The sequence below is a fragment of the Vespa mandarinia genome, chromosome 9 (genome assembly GCF_050613455.1).
Source record: "Vespa mandarinia isolate Hongniang chromosome 9, ASM5061345v1, whole genome shotgun sequence".
Lineage (NCBI taxonomy): Eukaryota > Metazoa > Arthropoda > Insecta > Hymenoptera > Vespidae > Vespa > Vespa mandarinia.
This window is the reverse complement of record NC_140818.1, coordinates 1,972,987-1,997,934: the sequence shown is the minus strand read 5'-3', so window position 1 is coordinate 1,997,934 and position 24,948 is coordinate 1,972,987. Positions and strand designations below refer to the sequence as shown.

General features: G+C 33.6%; 1 long non-coding RNA gene across 3 annotated transcripts; it reads right to left on the bottom strand.

Annotated features, from left to right (window-relative positions):
- Positions 1–1,235: 1,235 nt before the first annotated feature.
- On the bottom strand, positions 1,236–14,977 carry LOC146872746 (uncharacterized). Of its 3 annotated transcripts, none has more exons than XR_014982528.1 (5): positions 14,865–14,977; positions 7,581–7,640; positions 7,223–7,497; positions 1,817–1,956; positions 1,236–1,660 (listed from the first exon to the last, which is right to left on the bottom strand). It is a non-coding gene; the product is annotated as an uncharacterized LOC146872746 (long non-coding RNA). The 3 variants fall into 3 exon arrangements; XR_014982529.1 differs by lacking the exon at positions 14,865–14,977 and adding an exon at positions 14,568–14,834; XR_014982530.1 differs by lacking the exon at positions 14,865–14,977 and adding an exon at positions 8,624–8,834.
- Between the last annotated feature and the right edge of the window lie 9,971 nt (positions 14,978–24,948).

Sequence of the window (24,948 nt, the reverse complement as noted above, 5' to 3'; positions counted from 1 at the left end):
TAAGTATATATATATATATATATATATATATATATATATATATCTAAAGATCCTTACATATACAAATATACGAAATAAACGAAAACAATGGTATGGAGCATGCGTGACGATAATTATTTAAATTAATAACATAAATTTCATTAACAGATGCTTTGAAGAAATATATAGATATATCTATAGTTTTCGAATGTGTGTGTATGTGTATGTGTGTGTTGATATTTATATATCGGAGTTTTCCAAGTAACGCCATATTTCGGAAGGTCTCACTTATTATAACTTTCTCGTTGCTGTATAAATATCTCTGAGATACTCGTTTAGAACCGTTTGCGAGTCACGCTATGTTACACCGTTTAAGCGCCTTCGCCTTTTAATTATTTAAGAGCTGTTAGAACTTTCAATGGAGGAGGATGAGGTTCGTTGAAAAGATTGCTGAGTTTGATCGTTTCGCTAGACTTAATTTAAAAATGATTTGAAAAATTTCTTTTTTGAATTGATCGAGTTACTTCAGAATTCATCCATTTGAAATTGTCACGAAGTAAAACGTGATAAGTAAGTGTAAAATTATTATTTGAGAAAAGTGTCAAATCCATCTTCGAATTTCAATGAGAATTATGTGAAGAGATTCGTGAGATCGATAGAGCATATTGAGTATCTTTCTCTCTCTCTTTCTCTCTCTTTCTCTCTCTCTCTCTCTCTCTTACTTTATCTATCTATCTATCTATCTTTCTATCTATCTATCTATCTATCTACCTTTCTATCTATCTATCTCTGTTTCTCAACTGAGTTCACATCGGATTAATTTCAATGACGAGAGACACTCGTAATTGTCGTTGCTCGTAGCAGTCGTCCGGCTCGGCCTCTCGCTCTGAGGAATCTCATCAGAGCGAGTACTTAAGAAGCACTTTCTGGGGAAACGTTCCGCTCGTAACGAGAACGTTTGCCTCGCATTTCGTCGGAATTTCTGTACTGGAACATTTAACGATCCTGCTGGATCGAGCGTCGACATCGGTAACGACAAAATAACAAGTCATTGAGAATCTCGATTGGTGTACATGCATCCTTTGAGAGAGAGAGAGAGAAAGAGAGAGAGAGAGAGAGAGAGAGAGAGAAAACGAGAAAGAGAGAGAAAAGAAATTCTACATATTTAGAATTGAATTAGAACGATATTAATTTATTAAAAATTCCATTACATACATGTATATACATATACTTTCTAAATCAGTCATGGATTATTGTTCAATTATTTTTTATAATTTCTATTCTTCCTTTCAAATATCGACTATTGTTTTTTATAACTTTTTACGATCTTAATCGTTTGTGAAAAAAAAGCAACCATAATACGGTGTACCGTCATTATTTTTCCTAATCTCAAAATTAATTCTTACCGGGGCATCTTTAGGAAAACAAATTGTCCGAGAGAGGACTCCTTTTTCTTGTACCACAAGAGAATTATTTTATATCTCGAGATTTTTCTCATTAATTAAACCTTGACATTGCGAACCGTAACTGTGGTTTCTCCGATGAACCGGAAAAGAAGACGAACGCTTGCGCTTTCCGCGTACGGATGCTGCTACACTTGTATCCGGTTCATCCATTGATCGTATTCCATTACATTGTTTTCTTTTCTTTATCCTTTCGATCTTCCTTCCGTGATTTTTTTCTGTCGATATAATTGACGCAATTTTGCCGATGAAAAATTCTTTTTACTTACACGACATTAATTACATATGATTACATAGATATATATATTTTCTAACTTATTAATTAAAACATTAAATCAATGTAACTCGAAATGTAATTACAAATATATTCTTACCTTCATGAGCTCATTTTCAAATAATATTCCATGATCGGTCAATTGAACCTGGTTTCGTTGCTAATTTCATCGGTAGAGAGTACGAATTGAACTCTCGTAACCTTCCCTTTTATCGGACAAGTAATTTTCTTTTATATCCCCTAAAAAAAGGGTTAGCGAGGTTCGAATCATCGCCATTTTCCATTACGATTATGGCGTGGTTACCATTCGTTAAAGTTTCTTTTACGTTGAATTTAAAACTATAATAAAGTTATTTTTTACCATCGAAATCTTCATCAAAAATATTCTTTTTCGTTCTTAAAGTAGTTTCTACTAAAATTCGTGTCAAATAACTAAGAATTTTACTTTTTCATACAAACTTACTGTTGTAGAAATTGGCTAACTATTAAGCTCTCTCCTTCTCTTTCTCTCTTTCGTTGGGCTATCGGAATTTTCGTTTAACTTCAATACGTTGAAGTACTCTACAAGGTGGACCAAAAGTTCCTAGATCGGCCAATTGCATAATCCATTTTGAAGAGTGAAATATCAAATCAATTTTAATTTAGATCGTATTTAAAAGTATCTAGATCATATTATAAAAGTGAATTACTTTATTTTTTAAGACTTTTTAAGCTTTTAGTTAGGCTTATTCTTTGACAAATTAAACTTGTAGTTTTACCTTAAAAATGAACCTTAAAAGTCTCGAGAAAGAGACATCGATTTTTAAAATGACCTATGAAATTTTAGCCCACGTAGAAACTTTTAGTTCACCCTGTATTATATTTTGTATCCATGAAGCTCTGGAAATGTTCTCATCCCAGGAACTTCTTCGACGCTAATTTCGTGGTCGTTCGGGCATTGTAATTGAAATTCTTGTTAAAATAGAAGCGTTTACGTGGAGCTCTAAACGAATAAGAACGATTCTTCTACTAGTTGAAGTTTGGCGTACGCGTAAAACTAAAATAGGAAACAAAGCTCTGCGGTTGTACCAAATAGATAAGCTGAAAATTTCCAGGACGTTAATTCTATCGGAAGAAAAAGAAGTTGATAATAAAGTAAATCACAATGCAAATTTACGTCATAAAAAGACTGTCATTGTTAGTCGGTTTATTTGATATTCATTTATATGACTTTTAATTTAAAAGGAAATCACACACTTGTTTCGTTCTTTTCTGTAGACATAACGTATTACTTCATTACACATGGAAATCATTAAATTGGGAATCATGGAATGGAGCTGCAGTTAATGTAGTCTGATTTAAACTACACGCGTACGGTGCACGTGAACGATGAGATTGATTTGCTTTGTGACATCGAATTTGTAGTGTTACGATTTACGATCAGAGAATAATCAGGAGTAAGCTTTTAAATTCAAAATCGTTTACGCAATTTATACAGAAAATCGTGGAAAAGAGAGGGAGAAAGAGAGAGAGAGAGAGAGAGAGAGAGAGAGAGAGAAAGAGAAATTGTAAATTGTTGGATGATGATTAAACGTTAATGACATTCTTAAAAAAATTTATCTTCGAAATATTTTAATTCGGTTTCCCTTGCGAGCAATCCTCAAATTTTCTCCTTATTTTCAGTTATCATTAGCATACACATATCTTTACTTAAGAACTCGCATTAGCAAGAACGTACTGCTCAGTCGTATCATTATACTCTGCTCGGTGGAAAAAAAAAAAACAATTTATTTAATCAACGAAAATGACTATAAGAATGAACTGAAAAATAACTTTTACATTTAATGAAATCGGTCTATTTTCAAAAGTATTTTTTTCCACAGGAAAGAACGTGAATAAAACATAAAGTTCCAATTAAAATTTATAATTTGTAATAAATAATTTGCAAATTATATATTTATACAATTCCGCGGTATTTCTTTTTTTTTCTCTCTGAATAGCTCATGTAAAACGCAAAAATTCGATGGCCTTGGGCTAACAAATAAAACGGATTTTTATCGTTAATATTTTATAATCATGTCTACCAACACTATGATACCGCAGCTTTCAGGAAACGTGAGATAGTCTATATTCTATATACTAAATTTTATGTGGATATATATACATATATATATATATATATATATATATATATATATATATATATACTGGATAATGTATAGTCATAACGTTGGCCGGTTCGTACTGGTGATTACAATATTCAAATTTTCCAATCTGCATAGTTACGTGAGGCTACTTACGCGCGAACGTGCGAACTATTCAAGCGTTACATAATGGAGATACTAGTGAATTTCTCAAATCCTTAAATAAAGAATTGGACAAATGAATTTGATTAGATAGATCGTCAAAAAACAAAAAAGAAAATAAGAAATGAAGATTAGAAGATGGTTAAGAAAAATTGGAGAATATTGAACAATTGGAGGAGGAAAAAGAAGTAGATGTGATTAAGCAGATGAATGAGATAAATTTCCCGTAAATTTGGGGAAATCGACATGGAGATAAGATTAATGGCAGATATCCGGTAAACCGAGAGGACACGTTTAAAGTCCAGTAGGGAGTTTAAAGGGCTAGGGTTAGAGAGGGTTGAGGGTAGCTAGTGGTATCTGGTTCAGAGTTCGACGAGAGACGAGGCCGTCGGTGGCGTGCGGGTAACCAGCAATTAGCCGAGATATTATCGCGATCGGTGATGCCCTCGCGTAAAATCTATCTATTATCGTTAGTTCCCTACAGGAGCCATAGTTTGGGACCTTCCGTGAACGCATATCTGCTCATCTGAAGCAGCGATTTCGATCGTTCCATATCCCTCCTCTCTTCCTATTAATTAAACCGATACGTTTATCTCAATCAAGATCAAATTATTTTCTAGATTATTTTCTCTTTGTTTAATCGAACACAATATCTGTTGGAATTGTTTCTATTTTCTTTCATTTTTTTCAATATCTTTTGGTTTCCTATAAAAAAAAAAAATCAATTATTATCATAAAATACAATTAGTTATTATTTTATCTTTTCAAGATCGTTCTATTCCGATCCGATCATTATTCATTGAATTTCATAAATATTTGTCGAATATGCATCTTCTCTTGTCAAATAGCTAGTTTTTATTCTTCACTTGCTTCCCACCTAACTTCATATCTTTTTCTTTGTGAATGAAACCTTCCATTGACGTCGGCTAAATTTAGTGTTCACTCGCCGTGATCGGATTCAACAGGTCCGCTCGTTCTATATACGAATGTATGTACATATCTGTGTGTTTACGTTGGCCACCTATAATCTCACTGGTGTCAATTTTTTGTATACGAGTCCATCGAAAAGTGAACTGCATTAAATATCTTCAGTTTTTAATGGATTGATTTCAAAAGGGAACAACAAATATGATTAGTTGTAATTTTATTCGTATTTTTAGGTAATACCTAAATTAAGGTAATATCGAGTTTATCAACTTTTACAATTTCTCTTCGGTTCTCGTTGCAGCTTAAACCACAACAGCTTAAGTATTTAATATCTTGACTTAATTGTTGTAATACACGTGTTTTATGCGTAAAATTGTTTCTACATTTCCAATTCGGACTAGTAAATTTATTTTACCGACTCGAAATGGAACACTTTGAACGAACACGAATGTTCTAAGAATTTTTAATTAAAGTTATTCTATTTCTCAAAGAAAAGTATCCACGATGAAACAATTAAAGCAAGACTAAATGTTATTCAACGAATATTGCCGTAGAATTTTCAATGGTAAATATTTCGTAAAGCGTTTCGAGAAAATCTGATTCAAGTAAAAGATTATTCAACGACTTTGAAGATATTTTAAAATAATCAAACACAAACGCGAATAATCGTCGATAAAATTAAAAAGTAGATATAGATTGGGCGATTGAAAAATTTGTAATAAAATCTTACAGTTTTGCATTTATTTAACGACTCTGATTGTTGAATTTTAGACGTTCTTCTATTCTTAAAGTAGAATATCTCGATCGAAGTTGACCGACAAGTCGAAATTTTCTAAAGTTTAATTTAGCTTAAGAGTTTAATTCAGCCAGTTTTTGAAAGATCTTTCCTATGATGGCAATAGACCCGTGACTGAGGTGCAGCGTTCTTGGCTTAAAACTTGTGAGCGACCCGTCTCGAATAATCTTCCTTTTCTCTGTCTCTCTCTCTCTCTCTCTCTTTTTCTTTCTTACTCTCTTTCTTTTTTTTTCTCTCTCTCTCTCTCCCATCTTCGAAGAATTCGCTATTGAGAAATGGAAGAGAGCGATTTGAATTTCAAGAGTGGAATCAGTGCAAATGAGGAGGAAAAAGATGCTGGACAGAACGGACATAGTGTGATATAGATTCCAAAAAGTTTTTCGAATTATTATCAAGTCTTTTCGAATAGTCACTGTCAAAAAGTCGACATCCATTTTACTATGTTAACTTGCTATCTGATTTTCATAGACATATATTATCCATACTTTACATTGACAAATTTTTATTAATAATGTCAGTGAAATAAAATGAATGAAAGGATAAAAAAAAAAAAAGAAAAAGAAAAAAAATAGGAAAAGATCATACAATTTATCATTTCTTCATTCTTCTTACGTCAAACAAAGTCGAGTTTCCTCTATCTTTCCTTACCGTTCGCATTTGATCTTGTACAAACTTATAAACTGCGACTGAAAACTATGTGTCTATTTAACGAGACTCCGTTTGTTGAAAGGGCCAGTATTCTCTTCTATTCTTTTTTACGAAGTGAAAATAAGAGCTAGCTTGAGTCTCTTTACATCGAAATAACAATGAGTGTCTCTTTGACGATCCATGTCAAAGTCAGAAAATAGAGACGAAGAAGAAGACGAAGAAGAGAAAAATGGAGAGAGAGAGAGAGAGAGAGAGAAAGAGAGAGAGAGAAAGAGAAAGAGAGAGAGAGAGAGAGAAAGAAGGTAGGAGAACCGGATGGGCACAGCAAAGACATTTACCGGGTAGATGTTTTTGGATCCATGCGAGCCGCATTATTAAAGTGGAAGCCTGAAAAATGACGCTTCATAAAAGTCAAGACAAAAGACGCCGCTGGCGATTGCGTCTTCTTCCTTTCTCGTTTCTGGGGATGAATAGAAAGAGGAAGAGAGAAAGGAAGAGAAAGAGAAAGAGAGAGAGAGAGAGAGAGAGAGAGAGAGTGAATGTTTGAAAGCAGAATAGGGAGAACAGGGGTGGCTCGAAAAGATGAGGCGGACGGAAGTAGAGAACGTGGAAAAAGGATAGGACATTTGAAGGAGGAGAAGGAGGAAAAGAAGGTAAGCTATAGATGATGCTCGTCGAGGGGAGTGGTGGATGAACGGAAAGGTAAAACAACGGCTGTCGACAGAACACCGTAGTATCGTGGAATATAAAAGTTACCTTACAACAAGGCAGAAAACGCGTATGACCTTATTCCATGATTTTCTCTCTCTTTCTTTCTCTCTATTTCTCTTTTTCCTTCTCTTTCACTCACCTCGATACTACTACGGTCTACTCTTCATATTCCAAGCACTCCGATCCTTGTTTAGTTTATACACGGAACGACCGTGTGTAATGCGCGTGCACGCGCGTTTCGTCGTTAGCTCGATGTTTCTCAGAGAGTAACACCGAGCTTTACAATGTGTGCTTTCGTTTTAATTTACGCCCTTCTCCGCTCGATGCTCGCTACGAATTGTGAACTATGAAAAAGGAAAGGACACCACGGCTCTCTGCTATCCTTGTCATTGACATCTTTACTTTCTACAATAACTGCAACAATAGATAATGTTTTTTTTATGTGTCAACATTTATTTTTATTGCTGTTCTTCTATGCTATAATTGTATCAACTTACGTATAAATAACCGGTATGAGAGATGAAAGTGATTAATCTAGCTCATCGTCGGAAAAATTGCTAAAAAAAAAAAAAAGCATATAGAAAATAAACCGAACGATTTTCCATTCTTTTGTTTCGGTAACTCATTAATTATTTCCTATCGAGATGCATTTAAATTTATGGATGAAGCGTAACATTAATTTGCATGGTATATATCATCGACAAATAAAATTGTGAATGACGAAGGAAGAAACGAATGAATTAATTCGCATGTTAATTCGTTAACGATCCTTACGAAATATTGAAATATTCTTCGAGTACTGCTTTTTAATAAACGGAAACGTGTTCTTACACTATTACACAAGTTAAACTATTTGCGTATTCACAGAGTACGCTCGGAGTATACTATTTAAAGCTCTAGTAAAAGTGAATAATAAAGCGATGAGTTTTATGTTTAACTCGTTTTAAATCATGATGGACTTTTTTCTTTTACTATTTTTTTCCTTCTTTCTTTCTTTTTCTCTCTCTCTCTCTCTTTCTTTCTGTCTATCTCTCTTTGGCTTATTTCTTTTATTGCCTAGAATAAAAAGCTTTCATTTGACAACTGAATAATCGGGCAAAGAAAACGAAGAATTCGCTATTGTTTGGTACGTCGACGAACGATTAACTAAGTTTTTGTTTTTTCGCTTTGTTATTTTCAATGACGTTTTAGATATAACGAGAATATCGCGTAACGAGCGTTATACATGAATCTCGCGAATCTGCATACGTATGTACGTACGTACGTTACGCTACGAAATTTTATTCTGTTCGTAATGCTTAAAAATTAAACGTTATGGATTTTTCGTCGATACAGTTTACGTAAAAAAAAGAAAAAAAGAAAAAAAAAATAACAAAAAATAAAAAAAAGAAAAAGAACAAATAGAAAAACGTGTTTCCTTTGTGAACGTTTGTTTGCAATGAAATGTCCATCATCAATACATTCCATGAATTTTCATTTTGGAATATAAAGAATATGATCAGAAGAGAACTAGAGTAATATACTTAAGTTTACAACATACCTTTCCTAAAAGGTTCTTTCCTAATAGGAATTTCGATAAGAACAGGTAAGTCACAACGAAGCTTGCTTGAATTATTATCGTTACATACTCCACTCACGTTTTTTCTTGAAAAATATATTATCGTGTTCCCATGAAAGAAAATGTGAAAATTTTCTGTTAAAAAGTTTCACGATGTGGCAAAAACGTTACTGGAAAGGTGCAAATTTAACGACCGACCTGAAACGAGTGAAGCAATGGGACGACCCTTTACTTTCGTCCTTCGTTTCCCAGCTTAAACAACTACTTCTCTCTCTCTCTCTCTCTCTCTTTCTCTCTCTCTCCCTCCCTCTCTATCTATCTATTTATCTGTCCGTCTGTCTGTTTTCCTCTCTCTCTTTCTATCTCTCCATCTCACTCGTTTATTGCATCTTACGTTCCCTGAGAAATTACAAAGTACGTGTATAGCGGTCGGCATCACAGGCATTACTTGTTCGAAGTTGCTCCATTCTCCTGTGCGAAACGATTACGCGTTTAACGCGGTAACGCAACACGATCCATCGGTTGACCGCAACTTCGAGGTATCGTAACTTCGTTTTAATGTTCCGTGAAAACACAAATAGCGCCAGGAATAGTATTGGACACGTAGTACCATTGGTTATTTTAAAGTTGTTATGTTTTATCCTTCGATCGTCGTAAACGTAAAAGCTTAAGGGAGAAAAGAAGAAAACAAGAAAAGAACACAAAAAAAGCGTATAAAGTACTGTAATAAAAATAAGATAAATGTGAATCAAAAGTTTAAAGGATGGATTAAGTCGTTAAAACAAATAAATTTTAATCTGTCCAAAACAATTTCCTTATTTACGATCCGTTGCAATTATATTACTTTCTTTGAGACGTTTAACATGATTTATCAATATATTAAATTATCAAATTGTTTCATCTAATTATAAAATAAAAAATCACTTTTAACTTGAACCTAGTTAACTTTTTCACTCACTTAAGTTAAATACTTTGCATTTAGCTTCACGACTGCCATATGCCCTTTAATTTAAGTATCATACCCTTCTCTCTAGAGCTCTGTATTTCGATAGTAAGATCATACTCCAAGGTGGATTCAGTAACTTTTCTTTGTTCTCTTCAGCTTATCGTTCACAATTTATCGCGGATATCAGAGAGTTGATCTTAATAAGTCTTTCATAAACCCTATCTCATCTCCCTACTCACTTCCCTTACAACAAATTTCCTATCTTCCTTCCTCTCTCTCTCTCTCTCTCTCTCTCTCTCTCTCTCTCTCTCTCTTTCTATCAATATCTCTCTTTCTTTTTATTAAAACGTGATCAGTGTTGAAAAGATAGAAAATGAATAACATTACTAGTTAAATATTCTCTAGTTTAACCTCGATTCTACCGATAAATTAGGAATTATATTGATCGAGACTATCGGCTTAATCCAAATTCGGTAATGGTCGAGTTTAACCAGTGAGACCATTATCTTCGCCGACAAACATTGTGCGCCGAGTAGAGAAGTTTCTAGTTACCGGATTTCACGACGATTTGATTTAGTTACCGGTAACAGACAGTATCCCGGTAAACGACAGCTGTTACCACGTTGAGGGAAGGCCATGAAGACACGATACATTCCTCACTATCCAAGGAGGAATTTGCTTGGCTCGGTCATAGTTTAGAAACGACTACAAGTTAGATCGACGAGTATAACGAGAAGATCGGTATAATTCTGTCTCTCTCTCTCTCTCTCTCTCTCTCTCTCTTTCTCCTTCTTCCTCTTCCTCTCCTTCTTCCTTTCCTTTGTCTTTCCGTTTCAGAACTCTTGAAAGAGATCGGCAATGAAACGAGCACGAAACGACAATGTTTACCATTGAGAGTAGTTCTAACAACAACAACAACAACAACAACAACAACAACGATAACGAGAGAATCAACTGAAAGACGAGAGTTCATTTTCCAAAGTTGTTAAGTAGACGCGCACGTGTGTACATGTATGTTTGTAGGACTGTGTGTCTGTGTGTGTGTTAGCAGTAGCGTTGAACGAATGATATTTTTAAGAGAGAACGACTTGTCCTGGTACCTACTAGCCAGTTCGAGAGCAAAGTTAGCGAACACGATTTTACGGTCGGCCGATGTTCTTTATTACGCGGTCGCGTACTTCCTCGAATAGCTTTGCGGCTTTCTCGCAGGTTTGGCCATGTTCCATGTCGAAAAGGGTAGCGAAAAGGTTGCTTCCGCTAGCCTACCCTGGAATATGTTGGTTACCACAAAGGAATTTCGCGGATTAGAACGAATCTAAGCTTCGGGAAATGGATGGTAGGTGGAGGATGAATCCTTTCGAGCGGAGGTGTGAAACGCGTTTTGTACTTGGAAAGGAGTAAATGAGAAATAGAGAGAAATAGAGATAGAGACAGAGAGAGAGAGAGAGAGAGAGGGAGAGAGAGAGAGAGAGAGATAGAGAGAGAGAGATGAGAGCCATTTATGTTACTGCAAGTAATCGGTCGGTTCTTCGTTGTATTGTATTTGATACGCATGCAAGTAGAGAGAGAGAGAGAGAGAGAGAGAGAGAGAGAAAGAGGAGAGAGAGAGAGAAAGAAGAGAGAGAGAGAGAGGAGAGAGAGAGAGAAAGAAGAGAGAGAGAGAGAGAGAGAAAGAAGAGAGAGAGAGAGAGAGAGAGAGAAAGAGAAAGAGATCCTCTTGTTCGTTGATCAAAGCCAGACGCTATGCTGTAAACCGAATGCAAATTTGATAATTTCGGTCCGTTCGTAGGATCCAACATTTCTCAGTCTCCTATATCTTTCTCTCTTTCTCTTTCTGGTATTCTATCTTCGTCTTCGTCAATGTTAATCATACGCATTACATTCCATATCTCTCGATGCTGAAAGCTTGCATGTGACCCTTCTCGTTGAACGATCATTTCGATTATGGTAATTTCGTAGAGGAAAGGGAGATGACGTTTCTCTTTGCAGAATTTCATTCTGCATCTCTCCTAGTTGTATTCTCTATTATTAGAGAATTAGAGATGCTAAACGAATTAGAGATATGTTACGATAATAGTTCTTTTTCTATTAACTGATAATCAAATGATTTTCTTCTCTTTTTTAAATTAGCGTATTTAACATTTTTGCAATATGATATTGCAATATATAAAATTGTATTAAAAAATGCAACAGAAAAATTATTTCTCTTTATCAGAATTTAGGATTAATATTTATAGCTTTCAATTATTTGTTAAAATTTAAAAAGGTACAATGAAAATTATCGTTTTTGAAATTATATGTCATATTGATTCACGTAATGTTTATTATTATAGATCTATATACGATGCAATCCGCGTTAGCAATTGATGCGATGGAAATTTAACCCAGACGTTGATACAGCTTCGGCAAATCGATAAACGGCATTGATTATAGCAGACGATAATAGGATCTATCGTACAAACGATGCCGCGATAACGTCTACAACGTGCTGCTACGTTGAGCTACGACTTTTAACGATTTATCGATGTTCATTTCACTTTCAATGCTTTTTAATGAGATCGAAATCGAAGCACGTTTCTGAATATGCTCGTTATCGAATTGCGTTTCAACGAATTTATGAGTTCGTTCATTGAAATTTGTTTAAACAAATATATAAAATAATCATTTTAATTATAAATCTATATTATTTATGTATTTTATCGTATAATGAAGAAGATTTATAATCACTTGTAAAATATTAAAAATCGTTTTATAAAAGAGAATATTTCATATAAGAATGTAAAAAAATTATAAATTTTAATCGATAAATAATTTAATCAATGGAATATATTTCTAACCTTTATCCAATAATGTCTAATGCTTTCTTCGAGCGATTACGAGAGAACTTCGTTGTTGCGTATGTAGAATGATTGATTAATTAAATTGCCTCGTGTACCTATTCTATTGTGGAGAATCGCCCTTTAATAACATTATACGAATACGATCGATAACCTGTATGCTCTGTAGATTATAACAAAGAGCCGAATCGATGGATTGTACGATCACATCCCACGAGGGACATTTTTAACGTGACATTTATCGAAAGCTTCGTTCATCGATAAAACTTTCATAAAGGTAATTATCTACGAGGGTTAACGTCAATGGATTTGCTAGTCAAACATTAATGTAAAATATAATCGATAAAGCGCTACGATAATTGTGATCATGTTTATATTTGACAATATTCGAATGGAAATTCGATTACAAATAAACATTTGTTTAATCAATCATCGAGAAGAAGAGAAATGTCCGTAATTTTAATTGATTTAATTTCCAGTCGACCGTCTTTACTAATGTGTTCATTGATGTAGGTAAATTATGGTAAACGATTAAGATAGATTATCCAAGAATTAAATTCTCATCAAGAGAATCTCTTTATCAAGGAAGCATTGATCAATAACGTCTTCGCGAAACTCTTAGATAACGAAGGAAGAGACTCTAGACGTAATGTGATATAGAAGGAGTAGCATTGTTAATTGAATTTGGGTGAAAGGCTTCGTTCATAGGTAAACTTGTATTCCTCTCTCTCTCTCTCTCTCTCTCTTTCTCTTTCTCTTTCTCTCTCTCTCTCTCTCTTTCTCTTTCTCTTTCTCTCTCTCTCTCTCTCTCTCTCTCTCTCTCTCTTTTTCTCTCTCTCTCCTTGTCTTTCTATCTTTCTATCATTTCGTTCTTACTATTCTCAATTAGTAGACAAGCGAAAACGTATTGTCGTCGTTTTACAACAATGATTACACTAATTCAAAATAAAGTTATTTTCAGCGAAAGTACCATTATAAGCGTGATTAAAGAATAATAAATTTTTTAGTATTTGCTATTTTTTATTGAATTTTCAAAGGGTGTGAAAAGGTACAATGATTTTCATTGTGGGATATTTCCTTTGAAACAAAGATTACTATAATATAAATAAACTGTAAATAAGCTTTTATTAATTACATCAATAAAAACCATAAGATTTTTTTTCCAATTCGAATTTCATTGAATATGTTTGAAGCGTTTTTCGTTGTAAAATATTTTTAGACTTAATTCAACAATAAAATTAATTCTGGGTCAAATTTGTAAATATTTTACAAAGGGGCTTATATATGTACATATATTTTTTTTTTTGATCCGTAAGTTTGAAAAATTTTTGGGAAGCATATCTGTCACGTTGTAAAACCAGGTTTGAATTACGATGAAGAATGAATCAGATTAAAAAGACATGTCGAGAAGACTCGATCGACAGGATAGTCTCGTGGGTTGGACAGGCGGAGAAATAAAATGAGAATGAAAGAGAGGAGGGAGAGAGAAAGAGTGGAAGAGAGAGAGAGAGAGAGAGAGAGAAAGCGAGAGAGAGAAAGTGAGAACGAGGAAGGGGACCTCGATCAATCATCCCTCGCGTGTAAATGCCTTCGCTGCCCGATTCTCTCAGCCATGTGATTTCTGCTACCGATGTTCTACATACGAAGTAACGATCGAAATTTTAATCACTTTTCAATCTAGAGAATTACGAAAAAAAAAAGGAAGGAAAAGAAATTGTCGAATATTCAGTAAAAAATCAAATAAAACAAAAATATATGTATACATGTGAAAGGTATACGAAAGATAAATTTATAAAATGTATATCACGAAATGATCTAATTAATACCATTAAAATAATAGTGTGTTGGTTCCGGATAATTATAGAAATGTAAATTCGAAAAAGATATACTTTAGAATTGGATGTTTCGAATGAATTTAATGACTTATATCTCGAAGGTTTTAATTAAAGCACTATAGATCGTACTGTTTACGGTACGACCTGTTTCCTCGAGATGGCGAAATACTATGTATACATATACGCATGCGTGTACTTATACACGTGTGTCATTTTACGCTTTCGCACTTGCTCGCCAGCTTACAGCTTTACTCGTAAACACTTACATATGTATACATACGTGCGTATGTAGTTATGTATGTAGTTACCTTTACTAAAATAGAATCTCTATCTCTCTACGATAGTTTCCACGATAGGCATAGTGTATATACGAGAGCGTTCCCTCGAAATCGTTGATTGTTCGAATCCTGTCAACCACTTTGTGCCCTTGAGAACGGATATCGATGTTCGACCGCAAACGTTGATCATCCTCCATACACGACGATGTAAACCACTTCGCGCCATTGAAACCACGGATAACGAGCCATTCTCTCTTTCTCTCTCTCTCTCTCTCTCTCTCTATATATATATATATATATATATATATATATATCTTTCTCACTTACTCAGTTCTATATGTAGACATCGTGAGAATCACCGTTCGAATATAAATCAAACACGAAGGTAGGCAACTTAGCGATCGATCGATCTGTGATGGAGTCCTTCTTGTACAGCTGAGCTATGACGACTGATCTGCTACGATCAATCTTTATATATATATATACGTATACATGAACTATCATAAGATATACGCGTAGATAACCTTCGTTTTGTGTACGTTCATAGTATTGTTTACTTTTTCATCGATAAACATCATATGATTTCAATGGATATTTTGAAATTATTTTACGTTATATTCCCCATTGACATGTCAATTGCGACAAATAACTTTAATGAAATAATTGAAAATGATCTTTTATTTTTCTCTTTAAAAAATATTATATTGTCGAAGAATTTTATTCTTTAATTATTGGATTAATGCTTTGTTATCTTAAATAATTCCTTATTTGAATTGAATGATGTATTGTTATGATATCATTTTCCACCTCGCCTCATAATATTATTCCAAGCTTAGTTTATTACGAAAATAGACTTATCGATTATTATACATAATGTATATTACATTCGCTTTTGTAAGGAATAAATAGAGATAGGTACTCATTAACTCGAACCATTGGGAAACGAGGATTCTTTGGGATATAATTGGTTTTGATATCGACCGTATAGAAAATTATGTAAATACGATACAATTGCCTCTTGTTCCCTCATATTAATTATATGAACGGTATTAATGCACTTAAGAAATTTTCGATATAATTAAAATACTTCCATTTATTTTTGCATATATTCTATTTATATTTGATTAAAGTTAAGCGAATTATGTTGTTTAAATTATCCGTCGACTTGTTTTCTCATTTTTCTTTTTTTCTTTCTTATAGAAGAAAGAGTCGGGCGTTCAGTATTCATGCAGAAAGCACAAATCCAAGAGCACAAGGTAATGGCACTTAAAAAATTCCCTTTCATGTGTTTACTTGCTTGTAAAACTTATCGAACGCGAACTTGGCGCATTCTCTGAAGTCACCGGCGACTCGAAGATCTACAAAAGGTCTTCAATGTCTAAAGTTTGCGGGATCCTACTACCTCTCCCTCCTTCATCCCGTCTTCAACCTTATCCCTAGAGAATTTCTACCGGAAAAGTTTGTCGTATTTTGGAACTTTATTAAAAAGCGAATAGACCGAGCGTGCTACTTTTAAGTCGATATACCTACCGACAAAGTATAATATTTTGTCGAAAATTCGCAGTAACGATACGCTTTATGTTATAGTATGGACACGTAACGTTTGTTCTTTCTAGTTTCATAACTATCGAAAAATCGCCATAGTTTCGTTTTAGCTTATCCAACCTAAGCGAAGAAGAAATGTTCGAGAGAGAAAAAGAGAAAGAAAGAGAGAGAGAGAAGGGGGGGAGAGAGAGAGAGAAAGAGAGAAAGAGAAAGAGAGAGAAATCTATCGATCGTTCCGATGTCCGTTCGTCTGGACTCGACATGACTCGCAAGCCGGTAATTCGGCCACGCCAATCCGTGGTTACTCGCGGATATCCTCCGGTAAACGATCCGTCGCCTCCGTATTCTCTATTTTACCGTGAAATTTCTACGACGGCTTTGTCCTGTGTCCACATTTTTCGAACTACGAATTTATGGTCCGTCGAAGAAAGTTAAAAGTAGAACGACGGACGGTGAAATAGATTAATGGAGAGTTAAACTGTAAAAATGTTTATTTTTTTCTTTTTTTTGCAGTGATCGTAAAAATATTCATATAATTAAAACTAACTTGTTCAATTTGAAATTAATCTGTGATGATTTTTTCGCAAAACGAATAACTAACGTACCTGTTATAAATGAGAAAGCTATTGGTGACAAGATAAAGTCCGATTAAAATACACGAAGAAATGCAGAGGGATGTCACGTTTCTGTCACACTGAAACTACTTTTACTAATTGAAGTACTTGAATTGAAATTAATCGAGAAACTTATTAGTATCGATTTTCTTTTTCTTTACTTTTTTCCGTTGTTTTATTTCAACATTTATTCTAGTAGTTAGTGAAATAAATAAATGTGCTTGACTTTCGAGGTAAAAATTCGGAGAAACATTGTAATATACGTATACATTTGTTTTTTTTTTTTTTTTTTTTTTTCAAGAGAAAAACCCTCGATCCTGAATTACATTCATAACATAAATGACCTACAAGTGACTCTTAAGTTAGCTTATACAATCGATCTTTAGAATGACTCAGGCTCTTTTAGTTATGTATAAATGTTACGACGAACACGTTAACGTCGCAGTAAAATGGTAAGGATGCTGATTGTTCGGATACTAAATCTTAACGTCCGCATTTAACATCCACATTTAGCTGCTTTTAAGTAGAGACGCGTAAACCAACTACGCGCATTAGCGTATTTGGTGCCGCATAGAAACCCACGGCAATGTTAATTAATTCATCGTGAAGCATGTAACGTTGGACAACTTGACCGTATATACATACACAGAAATGCATGGCATAAAGCACGCGCGCGCGCGTATACATACACGCACACATGCATAGATGTATACAATGGCTTTCGCCTTGCAGACTCCAAGTAATGAGTTTTCCAATTTACTTCGTTACCTTTGGTCCATCCTTAACTCGTTAACGACCTTTCCTTCGCTATATCCTCGTAAATCTTGATATCGTACACACTTACGTTCAGATCTTAATTACGAGATATATCGTGCGGTAGCAACATCGGAATTACGTATGTGTTCCTGGTGAACTTCGGTTTATTTACTCGTACCTCTCCCTTCTAACCGTGCAACCCAATCTTCTTCTCTTCCACAAGAGTTTCAACATTTTCTACGTCTTCGAAAGGATTCCTCGTGAATTTTCGATCCTTGAAAACTCTTCTTACAGCTTTTACTTACCTATGTTGCCTTCTTCTTCGCCTTCTCGAATCCTCTTACGTCATATTTAAAAGTTCAAACTTACAACGTCGAAATAATCGTAAAATTCTACGTTCTTTTTGTTTTTTTTTTTTTTTTATTTTTTTATTTCTGTTTTTATTTGTAATAATGCACAGCTATTATATCTTTGATTAGATTTAATTAGTATTATCAATTAATTCCTTCTTTCTTCTGTTTTGTTTCTATCTATCCTATTTTCGTTTATCTTTTTATTTATTTATTTACTTTTTCTTGGATATGCCGGGAAATAAATTTGCTTTGTTACATTGAACGTTAAGGATAAAAGCGCACGATTTTATGTCGGCCGGATATTACAACGGAACGATGAAAGATTTAATATTTCGCCGGTAATAGAGTCCTTTTCGTTCTTGACGTTGTCTTTGCCAATAAAAATTTTCATCGCGTCAGAAACGATTTGAACGAAGATAAACAATTTGTTAGTAGGTGCAAGATCGATGCGTGATTCTTTTATAAAAAGCAAAAAAAAAAAAAGAAGAAACAAACCAGAAGAAAACACAAATCCCAGAATATAAAACTGTAGGATATTATAGCAAAATTTATCAGTAAGATGAAAAACTATGAATCTTTAAGCGTTGATAACGAAAATTGATCTTTCCTCGAATGTAATAAAATTTGATTTATTTACAACAAAATGTTGGTCAACGTGCAAGACAATGAAACATCGATTCTCGCATTCATCAATTACATATATATTGTAACATCCATAAACTTGTACACAGAAAATATTCGAATCGAATCGTTTTTTCGAACTTTTTTGTGATAAATTTTACTACATATTTGTGTGAATCAAACAGAAAGAGAGAGAGAGAGAGAGAGAGAAAAGAGGGTACATTTTTTGTCTTTTATTATATATAATTATAAAGCATGAATAGGTTAAAAATGTTTAAACTGAATACAATGTATATCAACTCCAGCTATTCGAATGAACTTAAATTCATGATATACCAGAGCCTGTTTCTATTCCTGAATAACTTCAATTTCAACTGTAGGAAGTTCAGCCAATTGAGCCAATTCTCGCCCCGGGAAATTGGCTAATTCGAATTTGAAGTAGCTCTTTGGAAAAGTAAGGTGCACACCAAGAAATAATTTGCACCTTTAGCCCGTCTTAAGAATATTTCGTGGATGCAGAGGATTGCGTATCTACCCTAGTACACTGTTAACCACGATAGTCTAGGTGTTTAATATATTCAAGAACAAAGAACGTGGATTGGCTGTGTAAGGTTTTACTTAACGATGTACTTTAGCCACTGGAACGATAGAATCCAAAAAGAAACATCTTTCATGATTCTGTAAGGGATATTAGCCCTCGTTGTCGAAAAAGAAGGGTGGAAAGAATCGACCCTTGAAAGGATCTTATCGCTGGCAGAAGGGTGTTAAGTACATATGCTTGAATCGAACTTAATTTCGCGATATTATCTTAACAAGTACAGTAGAGAAATAAAAAAAAAAAAAAAAAGGGAAAGAAGAAAAGAGAGAGATAGATACAGTGCAAGCAAGTGGGATGCAACGTAGAAACGTATTTTAAAGCGGAACTCGACCTTCATATATCGAGTTACCTTTCAAAACCGTTTCAAAGGATTTAAGAATTGAAAGAAAGAAAACAAAAAAAAAGAAAAAAAGATATAAAAATAAATAAAAACTAAAGGAATGATCGTTTATAATACTTATGCCTCAAGACGGACATATCGTATGATTTTTCCAAAGCGCTAGCTTACGTTCTTTAGAAAAGATTTGTCGGCTTTATATATATATATATGTATATATATATATATATATATATATATATATATATACACGATATTTTGTCTTTTCCAAGGATTGTATGTTACTAAGTATGCATACATGGTTACATGAATGCATATATATGATATATAAGTTTACACGTAACACTTTCTTTCGATGTTTTCTACTTTCCGTGACTCTATTTTCTTGCCTTATTCATGCCTTTTCCCGTAATCCTCGTGTCCATGCTGTTTTCTCGGGGCGATACACACACACACACACACAGATATATATATATATTTTTACGTGTACGTAGATACATAGGTAAATAAATTCTTATACTAGAAGGTTACAGTGTTGACGAGAAGGATGAACTTCGTCTATGTTTCGTATTTTCATTAAAATATTGTATTTACCGGTAATGGAGTCGAGAAAAACAACTGATTTTATCTCATCATGAATGTGATTATAATTATTAATTAGCGACGTTATGCGTATGTAAAGAGAGAGAGGAAAAAGGATAAACATTTGTATTCATCAAATAAAGTACAAATTTATAATGAAATTATTGTTACGCGAATTTCTTTTCGAAAATCTCCAACACAGAAAGAGAGAAAGGGAGAGAGAGAGAGAGATAGAGAAAGGGAGCGAGAAAGAAGAGAGAGAATGAGAAAGAGTGAGTGTCTGGATTTTTTTTTGTTCGTATGAGCATATAAAATGCGTGGTAATAAATGAGAAGAGGATAATAAAGGAAGGACTCTGGCTCGGTATAAAGCACGTATCGTATAATGTTCCGTGGCATATTTCGAACTCGTATAATCTCATAATAGTATTCTTATTTATTTTAATCTGACGTTTTTGAAATTTTCTTTTTCTACTCGGCGTAACTTCTCTGGAAAATTTCTTCTTACTCTTTTTCTTTTTTTCTATTCTTTTCTTTTTTTCTCTTTGTCCTACCTCAGGAACGTGTCCGAAGTGCGTAAATAGAGATCAGACGCATTGAATAAAATAATCCATTGTTTCTTTGATATGTATATATATATATATTTTTTTTTTCTTTTTCGTAAGGGAAAGATCTATATTTGTACGAAAGTAAACGAAGGTGGAAATAAATGAAAACTTGGTCGTAACTGATACTTACATAATGTATACACGTTCAACGATTCTACGGTTAAAATTACTTTCTAATTTCTCTTCCCTTAGTTTCAAAAAGAAACTACATTTTACGAATGAAAATTGAAGAAAAAAAATATGAAGAGAAAAGGAGAGGTTTTTCGAAAGGACAGGAAAAAAGAGCCGGAGTAAGTTGAACTTATTCGTTTTACATGTTACGTTCGTTGGATGGGGTGTCTTAAACGAGTCAGTTCAGTAGGAGCTTACATTACACACATACAGGGCAATACATACTCACACACATACTGTAAAAGCATTCTATAGGTCTGTACTTATCTATATATATATATAGAGAATTTCAAACGAGTGGTAACTCGAGACCTTCGCAGTATCTCGTAAATGTAGCAGTTCGCGTGCGAGCCGAAACGTAAACAGGTTATGTAATCGATCGTAAAGCTCGGATCAGCTTAATACGCTCGAGCTACGTTCCCATCCTTGTAAGAAGGAGAAATAGGTAGAGGTAAGAAAGGTTGTATCGATGCGTAAATACATAAGTATACCTATATCAAACTTAAGAATATGTTTTATAAATCTATATACGTAACGATATACTTGCGTTTGCTGATTGTAAAATATTTTTTTGTATTTTTTCTATTTGCGGTATTTTTTTTGAAACGATATGATTACGATGCAAATAAAATGTTTCACACACACACACACACACACACACGCACGCACGCACGCATGCACACACATATACACAATATAGTATATTTTTTTTAATACTTTGGAAGTTCTCTTATCGTTTGTTATAACTTTTATGTTTGGTACAAATATGTAATAAAATGTAAAATACGTCGTTTTTTTTTTTTTTTTATTTATACGATAAGTGAATTAAAAGATCGAGTAAACAACGAGTTTAAATATATGGCTCGTTTCTCGACGTCGTAAAATTCGTTTAAAGAGAAAAAGAAGTTACGCAGTCGATCGTAAAGACTGGTATTCGTGGGATAATCAACCCGAAGGTATCGGATAGGCGTGTGTTCATGTTATTCAGGAGAAACAACGGAAACATGTTTACCGGGAATAACAGTGGGCATTACATCTCTACGCACACTTGCCGTAAATCAATGTGGTGATGGTTTGATGTGTATAAGCACAACACACGTTGGTAGAGAATAATGGAACAAAGATCTTCTATAACATTCAGGAGTTCTTCTTCGTAGTTTTATTTCTTTTTACGTACATACGAATCTATATATTTAGAGTATAAATCACGTAGTCGTTAACGTTTCTTTTTTTTATTTTTTTTTCTTTTCTTTTTCTTTTTTTTTTTTTGCAACAAATAGATGACATCATTTCTCTATCTTCGAACTGTTCCCGAGACTCTCGTTTCCTTGGTAAAAGAGAAAATTTGTCAAAGTAAGCTGCTTCTACGTGTGATTCATACGTTCACGAGGATCGACTATGCAAATGCGATGGGTTATGTGTAATTGGGTTAATCGTTTTTCGTTCGATGTTTTCTGTGACTTCGATGAACATAAAATTAAGATATTGTATGACCTTCATTTTATCCAGTTTCTCTTTCTTTTTTAGGTATACTTATATACATATATGTATCATAAATTATATATTAACATATAACAGATTTTCATGTACTAATCGAGATAGTTTATATTTGTCGCGAAACATTCGTTGTCCATGGTTATTAGTACAATATTACATTCCTCGTTTTCATTCTACAAATACATTTCGTTTCGTAGGTCACGTATGAATGCTTTACTGCTTATCCGTGAGCAGAAATAGACAGGATATTTTGTCAGTAGTTGCATTCGTACATATATATTTTTATACATATACACATGTATATATATGTATATATATATATATATATATATATATATATATATATTCGGATTCCGAAATGAAAAAATCGATAGAAAGGAGGTGGTATACGCTCAACGTAAATCACTCCTATTCGAACTATAACATCGATTCGTTTCGATAGCCTAGGAAGATTATGTTTACGTTTTTTTTCTATCCTTTTTGTCCATAAATTCTTTTTTTTTTCTTTTTTTTTTTTAAATAACGTTGTAACGTATCACGATCAAATTCATTCTGTATCGTGTTGAAGAATGAATTTTGAAAAAATAACGTATACCTTCAAGCATTTATTTAGTTTTTAAATATATGTAGGCATATTTCGTATTATATCGATAAAAAATTTATCTGATCGATGCTGACTTTCAATTAAAAAATTTATGTGTCCATCACAATGGCAGGATATTCGATCAACTATTTTCGAATTTATCTTTTAGAAAACTAATGTATCGTTCTGTATCGATCATTAAAAAAAAAAAAAAAAAAAAAAAAAACCGAAAAAAGAAAAAAAAAAGAACGAAGAACAATGAAAGTAAAAATATCATTTTGTAACCATTATTACATATTAGAATGTTTATTGAAAAGTCATTATTATTAAACTTTCGTTTAAATTGTTAAATATTTCAAATATCAAATGACATATGTATATCTTTTGCGAAGAAGCAACAGCAAGTAATAGCAAAGAATATATACATACATACGAAATGCGATGAGATACGTCACAAGACCTAATACGAAGGTTGAAGGCGTTCAAAAGATATATTCGCGCATGGAAAGAAATATATAGTATAATACTGAGTAGTTGAATATGGGATAGGGAAGGTCCTGACAGATAGATAGGAAAACACGAAGGTACTAAGGGAATTCTCGAAGCATCATCTACCCCTATGGATATTTCCACACTGCAACCTAAAACAATGGCCGAGATATGCGGTCCCGTATCATGAATATTTAGCGTGCGAAGTAGAAGCTTTTGCGAGGGAGATGAATATAGAAGAGAAAGGTGATGATGATGGTGATGGTGCGTAAAAAAGCTCGAGGTCAAGGGGTAGTCAACATCCCACGGTAAACAACCATGATATTTTCACGTAACGTTTTTCCAAGTACTGACGATCTTAAATGGAAAATAATTCGTATGATGTTTTTATTTTTAAAATAATATAACCAGTAGGTGAGTAGGCGAAAGACCCAGATTTCTTAAATCTGTTCTTTTTTTTTTTAATTTTCAGAGGAAAACATTTTTCTTTTCGACGTAACAAGTAAATTTGAAGAAATATTTCATCCAATGTATGTTTATACGAATATTTTTCATAAAATAATACTACGTTATTTATAAAAGAGAGAAAGAGAGAGAGAGAGAGAGAGAATTTAATTCAACATGAAAACAAAAAGAAATATTATACCAAGCGTAATAGTAGAATACGAAAATTATTTTTTAAGCTGAATAGTCTCGTTAACGGCGTTATTTAGATGGCTTGTAATCCTTTAAGTTCGCGTTAAACAGTACGGAAAAAATGTAAGATGTAGGAAAAGGAGAGTGGTAGGTTTCGAATGAAAGAAGAAAAAAAAGTCGAAGCTACGAAACGTTGATTTCGTCGTTGAGTCGATAGAGTACCGTACCGGTCGACAAAACGATAATAGCGTTTCTCAAGCATGCCGTAACTTTTTTAAATTCGTATTAAACTGTGCACGAACAAAGGATAAAGAAAGAAAAAGAAAGAGAAAGAAGGAGGAAAGAAGAAAAGAAAGAAATTCGAACGTGAGGACGAACGTTGCTCGAAAAAAACTGGAGACAAGAGAAACTTTTAAAACTTGCGTTTTATATTGGAGGCCGTATGTTTCGTTTTGGAAAATGATTTCTTTCGTGAGGACGAGTTTACTCGAGTGTAACGTACGATTTTGCAGAAGGGGAAAAGAAAAAGAGGGAGAGGGAGGGAGAGAGAGAGAGAGAGAGAGAGAGAGTGAGAGAGAAAAAAGAGAAGAAAATCGATTGAAAAAGACAGATTGCCGTTAATGACCAGCTTTGACGTCGTTATAATTACTTAAGTTCCTGTTAGTTTGAACGATAAGCGAAAGGAATGAAAAGCATGGTGCAGATAGAAATAGTGGGGCTATAACGGAACTTAAAAAAGAACCATGCGAATTGGCAGTTTTGAAAAATGATTTTACTTAATGGCAAATTTCTTTTCTCTTTCCCTATAACATCAAACGAATCGGCGATAAAGTCTTTGTTCTATAATTCTGACGTTTCTAAAATAATTATCACGTTTGTCATTAATAAAAATTAAATTAGTTCGTCGAACATATGTTTCATTAATTTTATTATACATTTTTAATATATGTATAGAACAATTTCATACGTCAATGCTATAAAATGGAAAAGAGAGGAAGAATGAATGAGAAACGAAAAGGAAA